The following is a 24364-nucleotide window of genomic DNA, read 5'->3' on the forward strand; positions in this document are numbered from 1 at the left end:
GGAGGTGAAGGTATTTGCTCGGGGCCTTGTGGCCCCATGAGGCAGCACTCACTTCCAAGCACCCCTTTCCCGGTTCTTGCTCGGGAGCACTGTCCAGAGAGCAGGCCTGGCGAGGGCCCTGCTCTGGCCTGGGGTTGACTTTCTGAGGGCGCCCCCCGCCCCCACCCCCAGGGCACGGGCAGGGGCGAGACGGGGCTGTGCATCTGCCTCCCCTGCTCATTTCCCAGCCCCTGACGCTCACAACTCAGCCAAAGGGTTGAGGTCGGGGGTAATCCCACTGGCTCCCCCCACACACACCTCCAGCAGCTACTGGCGAAGCTGGCGGCCTTCTTCCCACTAATGAGCTCCTCGGAGCTTGCAGCCATCAGCCAAGGCCCTTGTGAGGCGGCCCCCGGGGCTGCTCAGTTTGGAAGGTGTGCTCCCCCCTCCCAAAGCCCGTGGCTACTCAGCGCCTTGCCCCATTGACCCTTGGCCCCAGCCCGGGGCTGCTGCACCTGCAGAGCTGGCAGGCTCAAGGAGGGCCCCAGAAGGCCCAGACCCAGTGCGTGGAGCCGTCAGAGCTGGGTTCCTAACCCGCACCCTGTTGCCAGAGTGCGCAGATTGTCCGGGCGAGGGGTTGGGTCTCCAGGGGGCACTCCAGCCTGAGTGGTCAGAGCAGCCCCGGGCTCACCGCCGCACCTGGTCCTGGCCTCCCCTCGGCTCCTAGGGAGCACAGGGCCACCAGTCCTGCTCAGGGAGACGCCCAGCACATCCCCGCCCGGCCCCCATTGAGCCCCTCCAGTGGCGGCTGAGCACCCCCCTCCAGGTTGCAAAGCAGCCTCCCCCTTCCTCCATGAATTGCCTCCCAGAGACTTACTTGCAACCTGTCTGCTTCTCAGAAAAACAGGAGAGGCTCTTTCTAGGTGACCGCCCCTCCCCTGCGGATACCTTTCCCACGTGCCTCTGTATGCGGGTTGACCCGGGGGGCTGGGGCCCCAGAACGTCCCCTCTGCACACAGTAGCGGGTCCTGCCCGGCGGACTCCCACTCGGGAAGGGCGCTGCGTCCACCCCATCCCACCCCGTCCGCAGCCCGAGTTGTGCACAGCCCTGGGGTGGGTGGAGTCTGAAGATGTCAGGCCGTGTCTCCAACTCACAGGGGGAGGGGAGGGCACCAGGTGGGTGTCTCCAGGGAGGGGAAAGTGCAGCCACAGGAACACGGCATCTGGCTGCCCCGCTCTCTCCACTCCTGCTCACATCCCCGCCGGATGTGCAGAATTTACAAGGGAAAGAGAATTGTGACCTGTCTGGTTTTGAGCCTGTCTCGGAGCTAGAATTGCAAAGCCAGCTGTGGCCACACAGGGAGCGGCCCTCCGTGGAGGGGAGAGCCAGGAACGTGGGTCATGGGGCAGCGTCTGCTGGGACCATGTCTTTGAACTTGGCATCCGGTGGCTCCCCCGCCGCTCAGGGAGGTGGAGAGAGTCTGCTTAGACTCAGGGTAATCCAGGTTTTCTGTGCAAACCAGTGGCGCAGGAGGAGCAGGTGGGGGTCCACTGGGAAGCCACAGTGTCGCGTCCCATGGCCCGGGGGCCACACCCTCGGCCCTCAGGGGGTGTGTCCATCTCCTGCGCAGTACAAGGGAGAAGCACTTGGAGCTCCGCCCGTCCCCTCTTGGCCCCCAGAACCTGTGGCCCCTTTTAATCCATCAGGGGTCTGCTCCCGAGGGTTCCTGGTGCCTTTCCAGCTAAGGAAGTAGTGACCACAGTGACCCAGGGCTGGCCTAGCACATCCTTGGTGCCCCGTAAACGTGGCACCTGCGTGGCAGCAGTGCTGACGGCGGTCCGTAGCCACCCACCCGGCGGTTTCGAGTGAGGGAGAGCCTACCCTGCGCTCTCACCTCAGTACAGGAGGGATGAGTGGGGTGTGAGGCTGTGGGGGCACAGTTTCGGGTTCCTTGTCACCGGGGGAACGCCGCTGCAGGCCACTCCCCGGGCTTCGCCTCTGCCCGCACAGGCCACACTCCCTGCACCGGGTCAGCTCAGAGAGCCAGACCAGCCGGGCGCCAAGCCGCGGAGCCAACATAGGTTCCTCTGTGTGATCTCTACGTGCCACGGGTCCTCCCTGAAAATGTCAGGAAGGAATCTTGCACTTAGGTGAAGGGGCTGGAATTTATTTTCAGTAAGATGAGAAAACAGGGGTGGGGGAGAAAAAGAGGATTCAGAACTCTCCCATGTAAGAAGCTGAAAAATGCACCTTCCCTGCTTTTCTTTGCCCAAAACACTAGCCAAGGACAGAGGAGAGCTCGGGCCTCTCTCCCTGACCTCGTGGGTTCTCTGGCTCCTCAGCCAACCCACCCCCGCCCCGAGGTCGATGATCACCACAGGGCCCTGCCGGTGGCGCAGGCAGCTGTGCTCGGGCTTCGCGTGTGACCCCGCAGCCCCAGTCCCCCGTGTGCAGGCTGGGGCGGCCGCACCGGCGACCCCCAGGATTTCACTTGCCGAGCATGAGCTGACAATGACACCCTGCGTTGGTTTATCTGGAACTGGGTGCTCCTCCGGAGGCTCGGGGCTCTGAGGAGAAGCTGCGTGGAGCACCCAAGGGCTGAGTGTCTCCGGAGGCCCCGGGACAGTCGTTTCCCAGCGTCTGGTGTTGCTGGTGTCGTGTCTTCCTGATGATTCCCCGTCTCACAGTGGAAGCACCAAATCACCTCTGAGGCTGGAGGTGTGGCGCTGGGCAGGCAGAGGGACAGAGCCCTGGGGTCCCCACATTCCCCCACCTTCCCCCCCCCCCCGTAGAGAACTTTTTTCTTTCTTAGGAGGGGAAGGAGGGGAGATGACATGGTGTCTTCCACCTAAAGACTTTCTCCTTCCCACAGCGATGGTTCTGCGATTTACATTAAGGGCTATAACGGGTCGGAGTAAATGGAGCAGGTTTGCAATTAGTTTTCAAAGTACTTATCTCATTAAAGTAAATGAATTATTGATTTAGTGACACTCATGCTTTTAGTGACTGGCGTGGTGCCATCCCCGCTCTGTGCCTTGGCTCTCAGAGCCAGTGGCCGGCACAAGCAAACTCGCTTTGTGTAGGGTTTCTTTTTTTTTTTTTAATTTTAATATTTCCTTCTCATTATTTAGCTTTGTAATTAAAGTGGATTCACATGAGAAATGAAGGGTTGGTTTATGGGAATAGAAGCTCCAGAGACAAGTGTGCCTGCCTCCCTGCAGGGAAGAGCAGATCTAATACGTCTCTGACCTCAACAGCTGATGAAGGTTGAGGAAGGTGGGGGCACCCCCTGGGTGGGGCGGATTAAAATGCGCCCCCAGTGCTGGCCTGTCAGCAAACCCCTTTCCTCTGGACCATGGCAGTTCATGCTTCCTAAATTCCTAAGAGACTGTGACCAAGGGCTTGCAGGGTGACGGGGCCTCGGCCCCCCAGGTTGGAGGAGCCCCGGGCGGCAGCTGGAGGGCAGCACGGGCTGCAGGAGCTCCGGCCCCAGAGCAGAGGATGCATGTCTCGGGCTGGGCTGGGACCTCAGTGCCAACGGCAGCACGCCACTGTGCCCGGGATGAGCAGGAGAGTCTTCCCACCCTGGGTGCTCTGGGGAGAGCAGCACAGAAGAGGGGAGCATGCGGGGACGCTGCCCTCCAGCCGTGGTGTCCCCCGGGTGGAAGCTCGCAGGCCCTGAGGCCACCATGCAGAGTGCTGGCTGCTGGTCTGCTGTGGCCCCCGCCCCACCCGGTGCTGACTCGGCGTCTTCCAGAGTCATCCCCAGGAGATGCAACCGCCAGGGGAAGACAGAGCACCCCATTAAAGCTGCCGGCTTATGCCGGCCTTGGCTTCTGGCGGCCTGATCTCATCCTTGGTTCAAATTCCCACGGCCTGGCCCCGGAGTAGGACGGCTGGGGACAGCGCTCCGGGCACAGGATGGGGGGCAGGGCCCTTGCCCCTGTGAGGCTGCCTCCTCAGGCGGCGGTAGTGGGACAGGTGCTGGCACACCCAGGTGTCACCTGTGGGGTCGTCGTCGGCTGGGCAGGGGCTGCGTCAGCAGAGGGCCACCCTGGGAGCGAGTGCTGCTCGTTCGTCACCTGCACCACCGACAGGCAAGGCCGTGAACCGGAGGGATCACACCTGGACAGCAGTTGGCCTCCCAGACCTCAGGGTCCCTGCTCCCTGACGTCAGGACACCTGAGCCCCTTCTGGAATGTCACCCCCTCGCCAAGTTCAGCCTCACCGAGTGACTCCTAGGAGCCTACAGGCCTGAGCATTAGGGACCCGCAGCTCCCGGGCCTCCTTGCACAGCTGCATGCCCCAGCCCGCACATCTGGGCCACTTCCTTCAGCCATGGATGACTCAAGAGTCCTGACACCCAGTCCAGGGCAGAAGGCTCTTTCCTGAGACTTGAGCTCAGCGGGCTGCAGGGGAAAAAGGAAAGAGCTTAGGTTTGGGAATTCAAGTAGATCCACCCGTGGGCTCCTCATCCATTTACTTCTGTGCGACCTCATGCAGGCTGTTCGACATCTCTGAGCTTCGTTGACCATAAGCTTCCCGCACCCCTCCTCGTCTGCAAAAGCTGGGAGACGTAAAGAGGCATGAGTGTGTAAACCTCCCAGGACAGGGCAGCCCGGGTGGCTCAGAGGTTTAGCACCACCTTCAGCCCAGGGATCGAGTCCCACATCGGGCTCCCTGCATGGAGCCTGCTTCTCCCTCTGCCTGGGTCTGTCTGTCTGTCTGTCTCTCTCTCTCTCTCTCTCATAAATAAATAAATAATCTTTAAAAAAAAAAAGAAAAAAAAAACCTCCCAGGACAGTGCGACAGTGCCTGGCACATAGTAGGTGCTCAGCAAACAGCTGGGAGCCTCCCATGTTTGGCCACACGGCTCGGCTCCAGTGGCTGCCTCCCCAGCTGGACACACGCTGCCCAGCCTGTGATCTGAAATCCAGAGCAGCAAACCGGGGCTGTCGCTAACTGGTTCAAATGTGGCTTTTCAAATACGTATCTTTCTTTGTGATTAAATTAAAAAAAAAAAAAAAAAACTTTTTTCATTTAATTAAAAATGTTGACATTGTGCCTGGACACCCCGCCAGACAAAGTGGTTATAAATTAAACATTAAATCTTTAATGGTCCATAAAGAAATATTCGTTTCTGGTTCTGTATATACTGGATATAAATAAAGAGAGGGCTTTTTTTCATCTGGGAGGCACTTTCTTTTTTTAACCTCAGCTGGATAATCTTGTTAAGTGAATGTAATTAAAAGTTGAATCAATCTGCGTCCTCCCCCTGGCTTTGTCCAGGGTGGGGGGCTGAGGGGAGGGGTGCTTAGGGGAGGAGGAGGAGGCGGCCCCACGGGCTGTAACCCCTCTCTGGGAGGCACCAGGAGGAGGTCAGGAGGAGACAGGAGGCCACCAGGTACTGCATGGGGTCCCCAGGCTTCTATCCGCAGGTTTCCTAGTTTCCGTCCCAAACTGCACCCTCACTGTGAGGTCAGCAGCCTGGGGCTCCGTCCGGAGAAGCCGGGGCCACTCTGAGAGCAACTTCTCAGAGCTCCAGTCTGCAAGAGTGCCACTGACGTGGGAGGAGGCTCAGGGCTCAGGCGGCAGGTGCAGGCGGTGGCCCAGGGAAGGGATTTAGAAAACCCTCCTCTGCTCTGAGAGGGAGGAGCCCTGAGGAGGGGGCTGGCGTGGGTTAGGAGGTTCTGAAACCCTCAGTTTCCCTCCGTGAATCTCTTCCTCTTGTGTCCCGCCAGGTTGGTCAGCTGGGGAGGTTGGGTGCATGTGTCTGTGAACGTTAAAGCTTGTAAAGGCCAGGCGGGAGAGGGCGGACAGATGGACAGACAGAGAGATTGGCTGGAAGCGGCAGACACGGCCGGGATTACGTGCTTCTGAGGCCCTTCCCCTGAGAAGAGCGTATCCGTGTCCGGTTGCTGCTGCGACGCACACACATGGTGACTTAAAGCAACACGGACGTGCCTCCTCACGGTTCGGGAGGTCAGAAGTCTGAGCGGGTCCCACTGGGCTCGAGTCAAGGTGTCAGGGGCAAAGGGGGCTCCTTCTGGAGGCCCTGGGGAGAGCCTGCTTCCCGGCATCTCCAGCCTCCACAGGCGCCACGTCCCTGGGCTTGGGGCCCCTTCTCGTCCTGCAAAGCTGGCAGGGGCCGGGTCTTTCTCACGTCATCAAACCTCCTCACTCTGAACCTGCGTCCTCCTTCCACGTTGAAGGACCCTGTGATTACACTGCACCGCGCCCCCCCCCCCCCCCGCCAGTAATCCAAGCTCACCCTCCTATTCTCACGTCGGTTGGTTAGCCAACTTAACTCCATCTGCTACCATTAATTCTCCTTCACTGTGTAACCTGACACAGTCCTAGGTCCCAGGGGCTAGGCCCTGGACATCTGGGGGCAGGGGAAAGCGTTGGTCTCTGACCACAGGGGCTCTCCCTACTGCTCTTGAAAACACAGCTCCCCCAAAATGCATGTGAACCCGGGGCATATCTTCAGTCCCTGGGATTAAGGAGGGTTGGAGGATGATGCCCCAGCTAGGGAGAAGGGGAGGAAAGAAGCACAAATGGCCAAAGCGCTGGGGCCCATGATGCTTTGACAGTAGAAACAATTGTGCATGGTCCTAGGGGGGTTAGCCTGAGGTCAGAGGATGCACCACTGCCTGCAAGGGGAGCACCTGCAGCAGGACAGGTGCAAAGTCCCTGTGGCCAGAGCCCATATGGGAAGGGGACAGGAGCAGCAGCAGGGGTGGGCAGGGCAGGACCACGTGGGACCTTGTATGCCAGGCTGAGCCTCCCCCAGGAGCAATGGAAGTGCATGAATGGGAAGGAAGGGAGCATGATGAGAGTTGCATCATGAAAATGTCTCCCTGGCGGTGAAGTGGAGCAGACTGGTGGGAGCCTGAGTGGGTGCAGGAGAACCACTTGGGACTCGGTCCAGGTGGGAAGTGTGTGCCTGAGCTGAAGAGGTGGGAGGTGGCACGCGGTAAGGAAAAGCAGGTGAACCACAGACACTCCAGAGGTCAGCCTGACAGCATCGGGCCCAGGCTGGGTGGTGCCCACGTGGATGGGTGAGGGCTCCAGGTACCACGATGGGAACCATGGCACAGGTTCCTGGCAGGGGGAGACCCTGAGCCCTGGGCATGTCGTGCTGGAGGAGTCAGGAGACACCCCAGGAAAGATGCACTTTGGGGTACCTGGGTGGCTCAGCAGTTGGACATCTGCTTTCAGCTCAGAGCGTGATCCTGGGGTCCAGGGATCGAGTCCTGCACCAGGCTCCCCGCAGGGAGCCTGCCTCTCCCTCTGCCTGTGTCTCTGCCTCTCTCTGTGTGTCTCTCATGAATAAATAAATAAAATCTTCAAAAAAAAATAAAAAAATATGTGTACTTTGGGCTGGCCTGACCACTGGGGATGTTGGCTGGAGGTGCCCCATCAGGCATCTAGCAGGGGGCAGCACACCCAGAGCATGCATGAAGTGGCCCGGGGCACCGCCTGGGGTAAGAAGGGAAAGGCCAGGATTGAACCCGCGGAAGCCTGGGTATTCCATCACCCACCGGAGGGGCCAGAGCTGCACAGGGGATGGGTTTGGACTGGCTGGAGCAGCAGGAGGGGGCGCGGGTGAGGGTATCCTGCACAGGACGGGGGCGGCTCAGGGAGGAGTGAGGGTCCAGTCAACAGGCCCCGTCCTGCTGAGAAAGACAGGGCTGACTCGGGCCACCTGATAATTCCATTGAAGGAGATTGTTGGTGGAGAAAAAGGGAAAGGAAAGATCCAGAAGCCTGAACAAGTTTATGAGGGAACCACCAGAAGCTGTACTTGGCTCGAGGGTAAACCCGTGATGGGGAGCTGGGGGGATGTGGGGCTACGAGGCAGGTTGGCACCCACCGGTTAAGGGTCTGGACCTTCCCGACCTTCCCAAGCCTCCAGGCTGCTGCCAGAGTGTCCGACGGGGGCAGGTTTGTGATGCAGCGTTGAGGCCGGACTCACAGAGGGTCGGTGCAGAGGTGCACGGAGCTCTGGGACGAGGAGGGGGCCCCCGCCCGGCGCCCTGAGTGCAGGAGTGTGGCGGGGGCCAAGCCGATGCAGGCCGGAGAGGACACCAGGGAGGAGCAGCGAGAGCGAATTTGCCAAGTCTTTGAGCCTGGAGTCCTGAGTCCCCATCAACACCGTCGGGAAATGCCCGGGCTTCAGAGTTTCTCGGGAAGGCGGTGTGGGGGTGGGGTGGGGAGTAACCGCCAGTCTGCTGTCCTGCTCACAGTTGGCAGTGACCCTGGCCCCGGAGGCCAGGTGGCCATGTCCAGAGGGACCCAGGTTGACTGGGCTGGAAACCTCCATGTAGGAGTCCGTGCAGGGGGAGCCAGGGCGCAGTGGGGCCTGTGCCGCTCCAAGAGGAAGGGGCCGAGAGAGGGCGTCCCAGAGGCTCCGCTGGCTTGCTCAGAGGCTGAAGCAGCCAAGGGGAGGGGGCACGAGGAGCCGGGGAGGGGTGCCAGGGGTCCTTCCCGTGAACCTCAGCCCTGCTCTGATGTTTTCGTAAATCAGATGTCGCCCAGGTCAGGCAGGGCCGTGGCCAGCACATCTGTCGAAGCGAATACTCGCCCGGCGTCGACCAGCGGCAGGTGGCAGTCTGCCTACACCTTGTCCTCATTAGGGGCCCCTCCCCTAACAAAAGTCATTTTTGTAATTATTATCGAAAAGTCCTGACCGTGAGCCTCAGGGCCTCGGGAATGTCAGCATAAACACGTTCGCAATTCATCATGTTTCCCGTCTCAGCAAAGACTTTGGGCGTGAGCGGAGGACAGCCACTATCTATTATTAAATAAACCAGAACTGTCGATAGAGGCACAATCTGCAAATTAGCCGCTTGTCAATGTGGGTTAGTCCCAGGCAGATGCTCGCCAGGACATGGGTCTGGTAGGGGGGCCACGTTCACTCTTCACTTCTGCGACGGCTTCCAGCAGAAGACTCCAGAACTGGTAAAGCGAGTGGAGATGTGTTAATCCCAAAAGGGAGTCACTGAGCTGTAATCACCTTTTCGAGGTGAGGTGACTCTGTGGCTGTGACCGTCGGGGGGGAGCGCGGTGTCCAAGCTACACTCACTCACTCACTCCCCGGCCCCCGGGGGAAGCACTCGGCTTCACCCCGGAGACCTAGCTCCCACCTACAAGAGCCGAGACCCCAAGGGGGAGACCAGTAGGTGCTCTCCCGGGGACCCAGGATTTGTTTAATCGGGCACAGTAACGCATTAGACTCAGGAATGATGGTCAGGACAGAATTTTTATATTCTCAGTAGTCCCTAGAAATGGGAGGTGCCCCTCATGGGGAAGCACCAGGGTGGGTCAGGAGGCAGAGGGAGCGGGAACCTTTACTGTGGTTTCCATGGGAAGGACCCCGAGGGGCAGCTAGGCAGACACAGGACCGGCTAGTGGAACAATTGTAGTGGGCTCTGCACCACGAGGACTGTCTTGTCTGGTCCCCGGCCCTGGGGAGATGACGGCAGGGGGGAAGTGGCCCCGAGTGTCTAGGGGCTCTGGGTTGGTGGGTTTGTATATGGAAGGCGCGCTCCTGGGCTGGCCCCACAGCCCCAGCACAGACGGGGGCTTGGACACCCAAGTGCACCTTGTCTGCCGGTGCTCTTGCAGGTGGCTATGACGGTGCTGGGTGTCCAGGTTCCGTGGTGGTCCCAGAAGCGGGTCTGTGGGGCTCAGGGGTGTCAGGAGTCCTTGGTCAGCTGCAGAAGAGGAAGGAGGCAGGCGACGTTGCTAATCCAGGGGAAGGGGGCATCGTCCTGGGCACGCCAGGCAGGCTTCCTCGTCTTCCTACCTGGTGCGCCTAGGACGAGGCCCCCTCCCCAACCTTCAGTGGCCAGTCCAAGCTCACAGGAAGGACCCGGCGGGCAGGGGTCCACCTCTCCAGGTGACGAGGCTGTGGTCACGGTCCCCGGGGTGGCCTGCCAAGCCTGCAGAGCTCTGAGCCTGGAGCAGAGCTGGGTCTTGCTGATTAATAAGGCCGGACGCTGGATCGCTCTGCATGTCAACACCCACCAGCCCCTTCCAGCCTCACCCCCCCCCCCCGAGGGTGACACTAACACGTCCTCTACCACCGGGGCCACCAGCCTCGGCTTCCCCACATGCGCCCAGGGACGGACACACCCAACTGGCAGCCCTGGGGGCAATTTGTGATGATCTGTGCCAAGTGCTCCCTAAAACGCAGGAACACAGCACAGACCTGATACACGAAAACCACTCCTCTTGGCTTCACACTTGCTCCCTCCCGGGTAAACCCGCTAGTTTGGGGAGCGTGGTTTATCTCACGCAAGCTGTGCCGCGCTCGTTGGGGTTTGAGTCTCCTTCCCGACCCAGGTCACCTTGGTGTAGGTGAAGCCCACCCAGATCTCCACACCCCCGCCCTCCCGGACTGTAAGGAGCTGCCAGCCTCTTCGTCCCTCTGGAGCCCACAAGCGCAGAGCCTCCTGGGAGTCTGTCGCAAACTTCACTCCCCTGCCGTGCCCCCGGGGGCTGGGGACATGGGACAGCCCCACCCTTTCCTTCCTGTTTGGGGGCAACTCAGCCCAGACAGGGAGCAGGTCCTGCCATTATCATCCGAGCACGGCCAGCTGCCGCCCCCTCCGCAACAGCAGGCCAGGCACCTGGTCTCCCTTAATCCTCACGAGGGCACCAAGGGGTCAGGAGCATCTTCACCCCCACTTTACAGGAGAGTAAACTGAGGCAGCCCTTTGCTGTGAGCACCCAGCACAGCCGGGGCCTTCCCTTCCCTGCGGGCTGCTGGGAAAAGCTACATCTCCCCCAAATGGAAGATCTCTGCGTCGTTCTTCTGTTTCTACACATGATTTTCTAGCTGATGCATTAAACCAGAACAGGGCAGCTCTGCTCTCGGTGTCTCCCCGCCTTCCTGACGCCGGTGGGAGAGGCGCAGGCGGCAGACCAAGCCTCCGACGTGGCCCGGCACGGGTCCCAGGCCCGCGGGCTGTCCTAACACCCCGCTCCCAGCGCATTCAGCCCATTATCTACTTTTGTTTTGTAAGTAGGTTGATGCAGACAGATTTCTGAAAATCTTAGAGGAACGAACAGGTTGGTTTCTTAGGGGATTTGCTCAGGAAATGAGATTTTGCCCGTCTCCCAAAGGAGAAAGGCCACGTCTAAATTATTGATAGAAAACATGCCTCCTCTGAGAAGCCGGCTTTGGGCCGTCGGCGCGCTGAATGGCGCTGTCTGCCCCGCGCACCGACTCCGCTCCCGGGCCTGCCTCCGCCGCCCTCCCCGCCGCCCGCTGGCGCCAGACCTGAGTCCCACAAACGGGGCAGCGCCAGCCCCCACCCCTCCCATCCCACCCAGCGCTTCTGCCGCGGGGGCCGCGTTCCCCATGCGGACCTGCCCTGCATCTTCAGGTTTCTAAAGGTCACCTGCAGGGGATGCTGGATGGGACTTGACACCTCACTGGCGCAGGAGACGCATCCCAGCTCTGGCTTTGAACCTCCCGGCCGCTCTCTCTGTACTCAAGAGCCAGCTTTTAAAGAAACAGGAAGGACGGGAGCCAAGACGGAGCAGCCAAGTGGAGACTGGACGGCCGCCCAGACACGGCCATCCCTGAACTCCATTTCGGCGAGTGTTCAAGAGAACATGGTGTGCAGCGCCCGGCTCCGTGGGGAGCAGTGCTGACGGGCCCTCTGCTGCGCCTGCGGTTTGCATTAGAAAGACGAAGAGCCTCCTCAGCGTAATGAGACACCAGCGTGCCCGTGTGGCCGCGGCCGCGGAGCCCGGCAGAGGCGTGCAGGGCCCACGGTCCGAGCGCCCTCCGGGGCGGGCCCGGCATCTACCTCCCGTATCATTGCCCTCCACCCCCACCCCGCCTGGACCCCGTAAATACTGATGACTGGATAAGCAGACGCAGAGACCGGGCAGCTGTGAAGTCAGGTGCACCCTCCGAGACGTGCAGGGCCCGGTGTGACATCAGCACCGCGAGTGCCTGCGGCTTTTCTCCTCATTGGGTGCCACAGACGGCTTTGTGTCTGTTTTCATAAGGACGCGAAATAAAATGGAAACGAGTCAATAGGTTGACATCAAGATCAGAGAACAGGAAGGACAGAGAAATAGAGCTGTGGGGCTTTGAAATTCTATTTAGTGACACGGGGCCACGGTTTTCACCGTGGTTTTCTGAATCTGCAGGCGACCAAGTGGGCAACATGGCCAGTGGTACGATTCTCATCTCTAAGCGTGGCTGGAAAGCCAAATGCTCATCGACAGATGGACGGATGAACGAAATGTGGACCGACCGTCCATGCAGCAGAATATTACTCGGCCATGAGAAGGAAGGATGTTCTGACACCTGCCACACACGGGCGGGCCTGGAAAACCTCATGTTACATGGAATTTGCCAGTCACAAAATGACAAATGCCACGTGACTCGGCTCACAGGGGCCCCTGGGGTTGTCAGATTCACAGACAGACAACAGAAGAACGGTTTCCAGGAGCCCGGGGCGGGGGGTGGGGATCCGTGTTTAATGGGGACAGAGTTTCAGTTTGGGACGATGACAACGTGCTGGAGGCGGATGGATGGACGGACGGATGTGCAACAAATGAGAATGTACTTAATGCCATTGAACTGTGCACTTAAAAATGGTTAAAATCATAAATTTTATATCATCTATATTTTAACCACAGTAGAAAATAAAAAGCCAAATAAGCAAAAACCAAAAAACCCAAAACAAATTTAAAAAGTAGATTGAGGGCAGCCCGGGTGGCTCAGCGGTTTAGCGCCGCCTTCGGCCCAGGGCCTGACCCTGGAGACCCGGGATCGAGTCCCTCCTCGGGCTCCCTGTGTGGAGCCTGCTTCTCCCTCTGCCTGTGTCTCTGCCTCCCTCTCTCTCTCTGTGTGTGTCTCTCGTGAATAAATAAAATCTTAAAAAAAAATTAAATAAAATAAATAAAAAGTAGATTCAAAATACCCCCCCAGGAGATTATTGGTTCTCCTGAGGTCCTTCGCCCTGAAAGCTGTTTCTCAGGGTCCAGTCGTGGGACAGCAGCGTGGGCGCCCAGCTCGATGAAGAAGAGCACTGGGAAGACGCCTCCCAGGGGAGGTGAGCATCCCAGGGGTTGGTGCCTCGGGAATGATGTCACAGAGGGTCGCCCAGGGGGAGGGAGCACCTCCAGGCAGCTGGACAAGTGCCGAGGCTGCTCGAAGGCCCCAAGAGGAGCGTCCCAGGGCGGCTGCAACACATCACCACCCGCTGGGGACTTGAGAACCCAGAAGCTGGTGGCCTCACAGGCCTGGGGGCCAGCAGCCTCCCTCCGGAGGCCCAGGGCGGAATCCTCCCGGCCTCTTCTCGCTCCTGGTGCTGCAGGCATTGCTCGGCGTGTGGCCCATCCTCTGCCTTGTGTCTGCTGACTGGTTCTTAGGGTCCCCCCTTAGTCCAGGGCTCACTCGTCTTGACCTTTACACAGCTACATCTGCAAAGGCCCTATTTCCAGAGGAGGTCACATTCTGGGGTTCCAGGTAGACATGCACTCCGGGGGCGCTCTGCTCCCCAGTACAGCTGGCATCTCGTCTCATCCGCGTGCTATTGGCCCCTGGGGCTCTGCAGACATGTTGAAACACGTGGTCAGCATGGGAGCCTACTGATACTCCTCAGGGAGGGCCCGAAGGCCCGCCCGCCTGCCTCCCCTCCGTGCCAGGGGGACCCTGGGGATTTCCACGTCCACAGCAGGGCCAACCTCAGGGACCTCCGGGCCTCAGTTTCCACACCAGGCCGAGCCGGGGGCAGGAGGGTGGCCCACAGCAGTGCCTCAGTGCCCCTCGGCTGCAGGCGACCACCTGTCCTGTGACCCAGAGCTGTGCTGGGCTCAACTAGGGCACAGAAGTGTCTTCCCCATGGCCGCTCCCACTGAGGGCTTGGTGCCCACAGACCACCCCCTCCAGACAGAGCCTCTTAGAGAGCATGAGCAATGACGGCGTCCCTGGGCCCGGCACTCATCAGGGTGTCACAGAGCCCAGCACAGCTGGGAGAGCCAGCAGGCCGCTGAAGGTCAGAGAACAGCACGGCCGGGGGAGCAAGCAGATAGGAGGGTTGGCACGGATGCTGAGCCGTAGGTGTCCGGGGGACAGCAGACTCAGTAATCAGCCAGGTGGCCTCTACCTGTCTCACCCACGGGCACTGGGTGGGCGTCAGCAGTGCTGTTATGGCAGGGCCCGGGGCACGTCCCCACGGGCAAGGGTCAAGGAAAGCCTGGGGCATGTCTTCCCCCACTGGAAGGGCCTGAGGGGACCTAGCAGGTGGACCCTAAGCCCCACCAGGCTTCCCAGGAGAGGGGTGTGGGCTTCCCTGAGCACAGAGCAAGCGCACACCTGCCCTGCCACCCCGTGGAGGCCAGTTCGGGAGGGGGAGCTTCCCTCAGGCCTGGGTGGGCTCAGAACCCAAGGCCGCCCCTGCAGCCACTCGGATGGATGGCTGGAACCTGCTAGAACTTCCCAGTCTCTCCCATAACGGTTTGAGGTCTCTGAGACATGAGCCAGCACCCTCCCCTCCCCTGGCAGGCCTCCCCTCCCTCCCTCCCCTCCCCTCCTCTTCCCTCTCCAAAGGTGAATTTCTTTTCAGAAGGAAAAAAAATCCTTTAAATTGAAGTAGCTCTGCCATCATGATCTCCATCATCAAAAGTCATGTTTAAGCCACCCACTTAATTTTTTATTTATAAAATTGCGCCCTTCACCTCCAATTCCCCTTAGAAAGAGAGAGAGAGAGAGAGAGAAAGCACAAAACAGGCCATTTAATAAAATTCCAGGTAAGATGACAGGAGTGCCCGCGGGCGGGCAGGCCTCGTAGAGCCATCCTGAGTCCCCCAGTGCCGGCCTGCCGCTCCTTGGAGGGCAGAGGCACCACCTCGGTGGGCAGGGGGCCCCCAAGGCCCTTCCTGGCACTGGAGGCCGCACTGCAGCAATGCATTCAACGCCAAAAAATCTGCTCCGACTGTCCCCGAGAGCCAGTGCGTCACGGCTCGCATGGGGAGACGCAGAAGGAGCAAAGCAAAGGGCGGGCACTGGCCCTCTGAGTGCTGCGGACTGAGTGAGTGTGGGCCCCGAACATGCAGGGTGACATCCTGCCTCTCCACTGTGAGGGAGTTGGGGGCCTTTGGCAGGTGACCAGGGTGAGCTGAGGTCGTGAGGGTGGGGCCTCATGATGGAATAGGGTCCTTGTCAGAGGAGACACCCGTCCTTGTTGCTCGGCGCCCGCCGCATGAGATCAGCGGGAAGGCAGGAAGCAGGCTCTTGCCGGGACCCCGATCTGCTGGCACCCTGACGTTGGACCCCCTGCCCCCAGCACCCGTTTAGGCCTCCCAGGCTGGGGCCTCTCGTTACGACGGCCAAGCACATGAAGAACCTGTGTCTTCGCAGGAAGACTCCCTCTCCTAAGCCTCCTCCTGCAAAAATGGGTGTGTGGTCCCCTTGAGCGTCTGCGAGGAGCGACGGCACCTGTGCTGACTCGTCTCTTCTTGCCCTCTTCTTGCCGGCCGAGCTAAGGAGGCGCATAGGATGGGTGTCCAAACACCGCTCCTCGGGACCGCGGGGGGCTGAGCCCAGGCTGGACGTGTGAGGGCCCCCCTTCTCTTACCGGGACATCGGGGATGATACTGCCTACCCCATGGGACTGTGCGGGCTTGGCGACGCAGCCTCAGCGTCTGGCCCATCATAGCTGCTCAGTGAATAAGACCCAAGGTGGTGAGGAGAGAAGCCCTTGGGCCAGCGGGAGTCCCAGCCCGCCGCGAGGTCGTGCTCTGCTCTCTCTGCGTCCCCCATCCCTGCCGGGGCGGGAAGTGGGGCGTCCAGGATGCGGCGGTGGCAGCGGCCCACGAGGAGCCACACAAGAGCCAAGGGGTCTGCGCCACAACCCTCGGGGAGGTTTTCCGGCAGATTGTTTGGCGTGAACCACACTGAAAACCGGCCTTGCTCGGGGGCAGGACACATGTCACTGTTGTCATAAGGACGATACAAGCCGGCAGTGGGTTCATTTCTGAAAGAGCAAAACGTTTTGTGAACGGAAGGAAGCGGGGTCACAGGGGTCACCGGTGTCACCTGGCTGGGGTTGACTAGAGAGAGGAACAAGGGAACAAGTGCTCCTGAGGAGGAGCTTTGCCAGAGAGGGGTCAGTGTGCGGGGGACCAGCCCGAGGCCGCGGGTCAGCTGCGCGCTGGGAGCTGGTGTGGGCACGGGCATGGGGGTGGGCAGGTAAAGCAGAGCCACGTGGGCAGGGAGACGGGGGAAGGGTCTCCGTGGGTGGGTGAGTCTCATCCACAGTGGGGACCCCCCGGGAGCAAAGACCAACCACTCTAGGAGGACCCCATCACTTCAGTAGAGTCGTGGGGTCGGGTCCCTGGAGGCAGATGCTGACTGGCTGGCTCGCTCATCCGTCCATCCATCCATTTATTCAGTCATTCGTTCAGCACACATGCACCCCCTCCCCTGTGGGGCTCGCAGTCAAGGGCACAGGCGGCCGCGCTGGGCAGCGGGAGTTCCCACCCCCGCAGGCGGAGAGCAGCCCCAATCCGCACACGTCGTCGGAGCCCACCAAGGCTCCCTGGGGAGGAGTCTCAGTTGTCTCGTGGCTCCACAGACGTTGTCCTGGGGCCACGGTGATGGGGACGGCCGAGGGAAGGCCCTCTGAGCTCGGTCACGCCTCTTGCTCTGCTTGGCCGTCTCTGAAGGGTCTTGACGCAAGCGCACTTGGGGCAGTCAGCACCCCTGGCCTAATGAGCCAGGGAGCCTGTGTCCCTCTAGGACTGATCATCCAGGCAAAAATCACCATAATTGATTATCCTGCTGAGAGGCGGAGAGCCGTGTTTGCTAACAGAGAGGCTGAGAATCAGCTCCACGTTTCCCACCCCGGGAGCTTGCCCTCGGGTGTCATCAGCAAGGGCTCCAGGCGCCTTCCTCCCCTCTGGGTCCCTCGCTCCCAGCATGGGCCGTGGGGTAGGGTGGGCGACAGGATGGAGCAGAACGGGGGCAGGGAAGCCACTCCTCATCCCAGAAGGCAAGTCAGGCGGGTCCAGGTGGGCCCGTCCTTGTCTGGCTCACACCTGGAGGGTCGCTAGGCCACAGCTGGAGTGGGTGCCAGTGGGAGCTGCTTCCTTTCCACACAACGAGCCCCTTTCCTTTCGTGACGCCGGAGATCTTGTACCCCTGCAGAGGACAGGGCGGGGCCGGGGGGAGGACCATTGTGCGCCACGGATGGTGGAGGCGTTTGGCTCAGCAGGAACCTCCAACCATCCCTCCAGTTCTGGATTTTTCAAGACCCAGAGGCTCTTTGGAGATGGACGTGGCTCCCAGCCTCTGAGCCAGGGACCGAGAGGTGTTAACACCGGTGTTCATACCGGATATTTTTGCATTGACCAAACAAGGACACTCGTGACAATGAGAGACATTTCGGAGAACTCGGAGGCTGTTAGGGGTGCCTGGGGGTCGAGGCAGGCGGGTGGGGAGGGGGGTGCCTCACCAGCCCCCGACCTGCGCTGACGTTGCCTGGTGGGGCGTTCCAGAGCCGGGCGTCCCCGGCACCCAGAGGAGGCCTGCAGGTTGGGCTCGGAGCCTGGGGCGTAGAGGATGCTGCGGGGCGGACGTGGGAGCCGTCAGGTGGGAGGGCCGCGGGGTGGGAAGGAGCAGTGCTCTACCCCAAACCCTCAGACCAGCCCCGACAGGGCCGCGCAGGCGGAGGAGCAGACCCCTCTCACCCAGCTCCCCAGCCCAGCGCTCGGCTCCGCTCTGGGCGGCTTGCTCACCGGGGCCGGAGGGACTGAATTAAATGGAACTAAATTGAATTGAATCGGGAGGAAAACTCACTTTAAGAAACCAAGAAAAAAGTCAACAATAAGAAAACCCCCAAATCAACTGAAGGCGGCAATTGATGCAAGCTGATTGATTCAATCCATCTCATTTTGTGACGCCGCTGCCTTCATCTGGCGGGACCTTCCGCTCCCGTCCACCCCTCCGCCGAGTGGCTCTGCGCGCCGCGCGTGGAAACGAGCAGTTTTGCAGGAGAGGGAAGATGCCGATCGACACTCGGGTCCGCCTGGATGAGGCCTCCCCACCGTGTGGTGGACAGATCGGCGGCTCTGCTGCAGCCCTGGGTACCAGGTCGGGGGCAGGGGAGCAGGAGGGGTACACGGGGTGGGTGGTAGGGGGAGGTTGTGCAGGAGATGCAGCCACCGGGGTTCGCACAAGCTCCACCAGCAGGCTCTATGCCATCAAACGCTCCTTTCCCACCGAGAAGAGCGCCGTCCACCCGGGGGTGACGGAGCGCAGGGGGCCCCCCAGGGACCTGCGGGGGGAAATCAGCTGTCCCCGCCACTGGGGGCACCACTGCTTAGCCCATTGGCACGTTTTGTCATCTGAAAATGGGGGACAGAACAGTTAGCGCGTCCTCCTCAGGGTTACGAGGGCTGAATGAGGCAACCATTAGTTGTCAAGTGCCTGGTGCATAAGATATGCCAAGCACGTGACTGCGGCGACCTGCTCTTTATCATGACGTGGATGACAGTGATGACCATGGTGTTTCTCCATCTCAAGAGAGAGGCCCGGTCTGATTGTCTTCGGATTCCAGAGGCTTTTCGTTGGAAGCACACACACGCACACACACACATGCACACACGCAAGCACGCACACAGTGGGGAGAGGGGGAGGGGCTGCTTAACAAGAGTGCAGTTTTCTTTGGGGGGATGGAAAGTTCTAGAACCAGATAGTGGTTGCACAGCAGTGTGAATGGACTTAATGCCACCAAATTGTATACTTGACAATGATTGAGACAGTAAATTGTAGAAGTACTTTGTCACAGTCTGAAAAGTGGTGCACAGTATGTGCCCTGGCGGGCACAGTCAGCAGAGGGTGCAACTCATGATCTCAGGGTTGTGAGTTCGAGCCCCAGGTTGGGGGTAGAGATGACTTACAGATAAAAATCTTTGAAAAATTCTGAAACATTATTAACATAAGCAAGGAAAATTTAAGTTCAGAAAAAGCAGATGACGCCCACACGCACTACACCTCTCTTTTCTAGTCCCTGAAAGCCCCTCTGAGGAAAGGGCAGGATCAGGGGTCCAGACATGCATGTGCCGTCCCCAGGCCCCGGCTCGGCTTCCTGACTTCAGGCAAGTGCCTTGGTCTCTCCGGCCCCAGGTCCCTGGACCGTCTGATGAGCAAGTGCACAGTCCTGCTGCCTCAGGGTCAGCTCTGAGCCCCTCCTACTGACGGAAGCTCCTGGGAGCTGCACACAACTCCAGGCGACATCCAGTTGCTTCTGAAATCATGTGTTTGTGGGATTTAGAATTCTCTTACTTCTCTTGAAGCAGCAGCAGCCCGTCTGCTTTTCTTCGTGTTAAGCTTTGAGTTAATATTAAGCTAGATCTACATGCCATGACCCCACATGGAGGGACACCTGGGAGGCGGGGAAAAAACCCACGCAGCGGGACAGGGCAGGGCCCAGTTTGGGATTGGATACCACCCGCCATCCACAGTCGGCAAAGTCTGCCTTTGTGGGTAACCTCCAAACCCGGTGGGGTGGGGTGGGGTGGGGAGGAAGCAGGGAGGGGCCACTCAGAGTCTGGGGCCAAGGGTGGAGAGAGAGGGAACACAGGATATCCCCCGAGTTGCAGAGAAGACGCGTCAGGAAAATCTGGAGCGCAGGCCCGCGGCGTTCTGTGTTCCTTTGTCTGTTAAACGGAACGTGGGCTCCCAGCGTCGCTGCAGAGGCCGCCAGCGCAGGGGCTTCTCCGGGGCGGGCTCCCTGGCTCCCTCCTCCTGCGCACCTGACTAGGCAGCGAGCGAGCAACCAGATGCGCGGTGGCATCCCTGATTGTAATCCTCTCCTCTCTCTCCTTTTTTTCTTAGAGAGCCCACAGTGCCTCGGGAAAAATTGGCTGAATAAAAGGTATAAAGACTTTCTCTTTTTATTCCCCCACCCCGTCCCCCGAATAGTTTTTGACAGATGTGAGCATGTTGAGCATCTTGGGAGCTGCTGCTGATGAGTGCTGGGGGTTTCTGGGGCTTCCCCGCTCGTGGGAGGGGGCGGGGCTTGGGGGCAGAGGATGGAGGGTTTGGCTGGGTTAGCACCTCGCTGACAATGACGATGGTGACTGGTGACGTGCCCTCTCTCTCGTCCTCCAAAGGACCGGCCCACGCTGGGAAGGAGGGGGCCAGAGGAGCTAGAAGGGAAATGAGAGGGCAGGAGTGTGTTGATGGGCGACATAGCTCAATGACTCCCAGAGGCCAGAGAAGCAGTCCCCCCACCCAGTCCCACCCTGGGTTCTCAGTGCACAGGTGTGCATCCCCCCGACCATGAGGCCTTCAGAACCTGGGGTAATTTGTGTCCCCACCCCACCCCCAGCCTGGTCTCCTGGGGGCGAGGGCTGCAGAATCAGCTCAGGTCCCAGTGGTGACCCTCACGGGGGGGAGGGGAGGCAGTGACACTCCTGACCCCAGCCCTCAACCCGCATGCTCCTTGCAGCCCAGCGTCCATCACCCGCCAGCCGCCGATCTCCTCTGCAAATTCAGTTGCAAAATTTTACTTTGGGGGAGAATTCTATCATGGAAGTAATGTGTATCTGTTGTGAACACATTAGAAAGTGCAGCCAGCCGTGTGTTTGTGACCCTGGGCACCCCCGCCGGCTTTTCCTCGTGGGCTCCTGGGTCTCAGGCCTTGTGCACAACGACTGCTGAGCGTTTTCCACAGCTGAGAAATGCAAAGCGAGGCTGTCAGGTGGCAGAGTCTAACGTCCTCCTTGGCAATTCTACTTTGGTGATCTCTTTTGTACTGTTCCTGCCCCCAAGCATGCCCCCGCCTCAAAAGTAGGCATTGGCCAAATGGCTAGGGAGCTAGCTCTGTGCCAGAACCCGGTTCGTGGGGAGGGCGGCTCTGGCTCCGCTCACTGGCGGGAGGGGCCTGAGAGGCAGGGCCTGGGGCTCCTCTCCCCATGCATGGCAGGGCCCCCTGGGACTGGCCGTCCTGTCTCTGTCAGTGTCCCATGTGGTTCGCGCTCCCCTTGCAAGGCCGCCTCCCTGATGTGCCGTTTCGTAAGCAGAGTCGTATCTTACGGGGCGGAAGCAACCAAAGGAATCTTCAGGTGAATCTGTTTGTAGGTTCAGGAATCCACCCTCTAAGGGATGATGTGGATGTTTTGTCTGGCTTGCAAGCTCAGATTATTGCACGTTCTTTTTTTTTTTTTTTTGAACAGCTTCAGCAAGGTCTGTGCCTACAATCAACTACGCGTATTATGTAGGGCGTGTGATTTGATAAATTTCGACACAGGGGCATACCCATGATGTCATCACTACAGTCCAGCCGCTGGATGTGTTGGTCCATCACCCCCAAAAGTTTCCTCGTGCCCCTTCCTCTCTTCCTCCGGGCTGTCCAGTCCCCCTCCCAGGCAGACACTGATCTGCGTCCTGTTGCTCTGAGTGGTTAAACATTCTAGACAGTTAACATCATACTACATGTGCTCTTTTTGGTTGGTGGGCTTCTCTCTCCCAGCATTAGGTATCCTGAGACTCGCCCAGGTCGTGGTGCACGCGTGAAGAGTTAGTGCCTTTTATTATTATCATTATTATTATTATTATTAATTATTGCTGAGTAGTATTCTGTGCTCTGAATGCGCCACAGGGCATCCCTCCATTCACCCCTGGAAGGACACAGGGTCATTTCCAGCTTTGGTTATTAGTGTGTAAGGCTGCTGAGAGCATTCCCGCACAAGTCTTTGTATGGACACAGGCCTCCTTCTCTCCTGGGTACAGGACCTTACGCAGCCAAGTGGCTGGATTTCATGGTGCACTAAAGTGAATGTCAAACTTTTTTCCAAAGTGGTTGTGCCATTTCACACGCCCACCAGCCGTGCGCGGGGATTGCCTTCTGCATCCTCCCCAACACTTGGTGGTATTGGCTGCGGGAATTTTTGCCACTAAGATGGGCACAGGATGGTATTTCACTGTGGCTGAGTTCGCATTTCCCTAAAGCTGAGTGACGCTGAGCATCTTCTCATGTGGGTTGTTTGACGTCCATTATTTCTGTGAAGTGTCTGTCCCAACCATTAACTTTTTTTTTTTTTTAAGTAGGTATTTGTCTTCTTACGGTATAGCCTTTGGGGAGTGCTTTATGTATACTGAGTACAAGTCCCTTATAGGTAGGTACATGCTCTGCAGACATTGCCTCCTAATTCGTCTGTCTTCCCACTCTCATAAAAGTGTCTTTTAAAGAGCGAACATTTGACATTTTGATAAATTCCAGTTTAACCATTTGTTCTTTGTGGATCGTACTTCTGATATTTTATCTAAGAAATCTTAGCCTGATCCAAGGTCACAAAGATTTTCTTTTCCTGTGCTTTCTTTAGACATCTTATAGGTGTCAGAGTTTATATTTTGATCTCTGGTTTATCTTGACTTCCTTCTTGCGTGTGCTAACAAAGCATTGATTGAAGTTCATTTTTCTGAACTGAATCTGTGTATTGATTTCAGTACTGTTTATTAAGACTATCCTTTCTCCCCTGAATTGCCTTTGCAAAAATCAGTCGTCATATATGTGTGGGTCCACTTGTGGACTTGGTTCCATTGATCTATATATAGTCTGTCTTAACGTCCTACCCCACCTGTTACGATTATCATAACTTTAGAACAAATCTTGAAATCAGGTAATGTTAACCTCCAACTTTGTTCTTTTATTAAAAAAAAAAGATTTTATTTAGCTATTCATGAGAGATACAGAGAGAGAGAGAGAGAGGCAGAGACACGGGCAGAGGGAGAAGCAGGCTCCCCGTAAGGAGCCCGATGTGGGACTCGATCCTGGATCCCAGGATCACGCCCTAAGCTAAAGACAGGTGCTCAACCACTGAGCGGCCCCAGTGTCCTGCCAACTTTGTTCTTGTTTTTCAAAGTTGTATTAGCTATTCTAGGTCCCTTAAATTTCCATATGAATTTTGGAATCAGCATGTGAATTATAGAAGAAAAAAAGCCTACTGGGATTTTGGTCAGGATTGCATCAAATCAATTGGGGGGAATCATTGACATCTTGATAGTATTGAGTCTTATGCCCCATAAACAAGTTATACCTCTTCATTTATTTAAGATTTCTTTAATTTCTCTCATCAGTGGTTTGTACTTTTCAGCATGTGGGTCATCTGAGCCTTTCTTTTGATCTTTTGTCAAACTGACCCTAAGTATTTTTTACTTTCATGCCACTTTAAATGGTCTTTTTCCTTCAATTTCTGATTATTGCTATGTGTAGAATTTTTAAAAATTTTTTATATTGATCTTGCATCTGCATTTTTACCAAATTTACCAACTAGTTCTAGTAACCATTTTGTAGATTTCAACATATTTTACACAGATTACCACGTTATTTGTGAAAAAAAGATGTTTTACTTTTTCTTCTTCTCCAATCTAGATGTCTTTTGTTCCTTTTTGTTGCCTTGTTCCACTGGCTTGAACCTCCAGCACACTATTGAATAGAAGTGTTAGGAGAGCAGGCATCCTTGTTTGGTTCCTGATAGTAAAGAGAACATAATTCCTTGACTGTTAGTTATAACTAACATTATAATGTTACCTGTAGGTTTTTCATAGATTCACTTCCATCCCAAGTCTATTGCCAGTGTGCTGAGCATTTTTATTGGTTTTTATTAGGAATCAGTGTTGAATTTTGTTAAATTTTTTTCCTGTGTCTATTGAAATGATCAGATGCTTTTTCTTAGTTCATTAATTTGATGAATTAGATTGGTTGATTTTCAAACTTGAAGTGAGTCTATAACTCACTATTTTTTGTTTTTCCTATTTTTCTTTATATCTTTTTTCCCTTTTTTTTTTGGCTTTCTTTTGAATTGAGTTTTTAAAATTATTGTATTCCATTTTATTTCCGTTCTTGACTTATTAGTTATAGCTCTTTGGTTTTTTATATTGAATGCTGCTTTAGAGTTTATGGGGTTTTTAAGCTGGTTACGGTCTACCTTCAAATGATGTTAATCCACTTCACAAGCAATATAAGCATACTGCCATTTCTTCCTCCTGGCCTTACACACATGTGTTATAAATCTTACAACACAAGGTTATTTTTGTTTATTTAGACAGTAGTATTTTAAAGGGATTTGAGTAAAAAGAACAAAATCTGTATTTATCCATATAGTTCCCATTTCTGATGGTGTCTATTCCTTTGTGTGAATCCATATTTCCATCTGGTGTCATTTCCCTTCTATCCAAAGGGCTCTCTCTTCAGTATTTGTTACAGCACCAATCTACTGGTGATAAATTCTTGCAGTTTTTTGTATGTCTGAAAAAGTCACTATTTCAACTTTGTTTTGGGAGACATTTTTGCAGGGTGTAGAGGTCTGGGTTGACAGGTGCTTTTTCTTTCAGTGCTACAAA

At 57.0% G+C, this 24364-nt stretch overlaps 1 protein-coding gene across 11 annotated transcripts in view; it reads left to right on the plus strand.

Annotated features, from left to right (window-relative positions):
• The window catches only part of RBFOX3 (RNA binding fox-1 homolog 3), a 445638-nt gene that overhangs the window by 308891 nt on the left and 112383 nt on the right, over positions 1–24364 (plus strand). For 10 of the 11 annotated variants that reach the window (XM_038546405.1, XM_038546403.1, XM_038546397.1 and 7 more), the window contains one exon: positions 19853–19892. The exons of the other annotated variant lie outside the window; for it this stretch is intronic. The gene's annotated coding sequence lies outside the window, so the exon portion shown is untranslated. The remainder of the gene's footprint in view (positions 1–19852; positions 19893–24364) is intronic. 11 annotated transcript variants of the gene reach the window in all.

Source organism: Canis lupus, chromosome 9, assembly GCF_011100685.1.
Source record: "Canis lupus familiaris isolate Mischka breed German Shepherd chromosome 9, alternate assembly UU_Cfam_GSD_1.0, whole genome shotgun sequence".
Taxonomy (NCBI): Eukaryota; Metazoa; Chordata; class Mammalia; order Carnivora; family Canidae; genus Canis; species Canis lupus.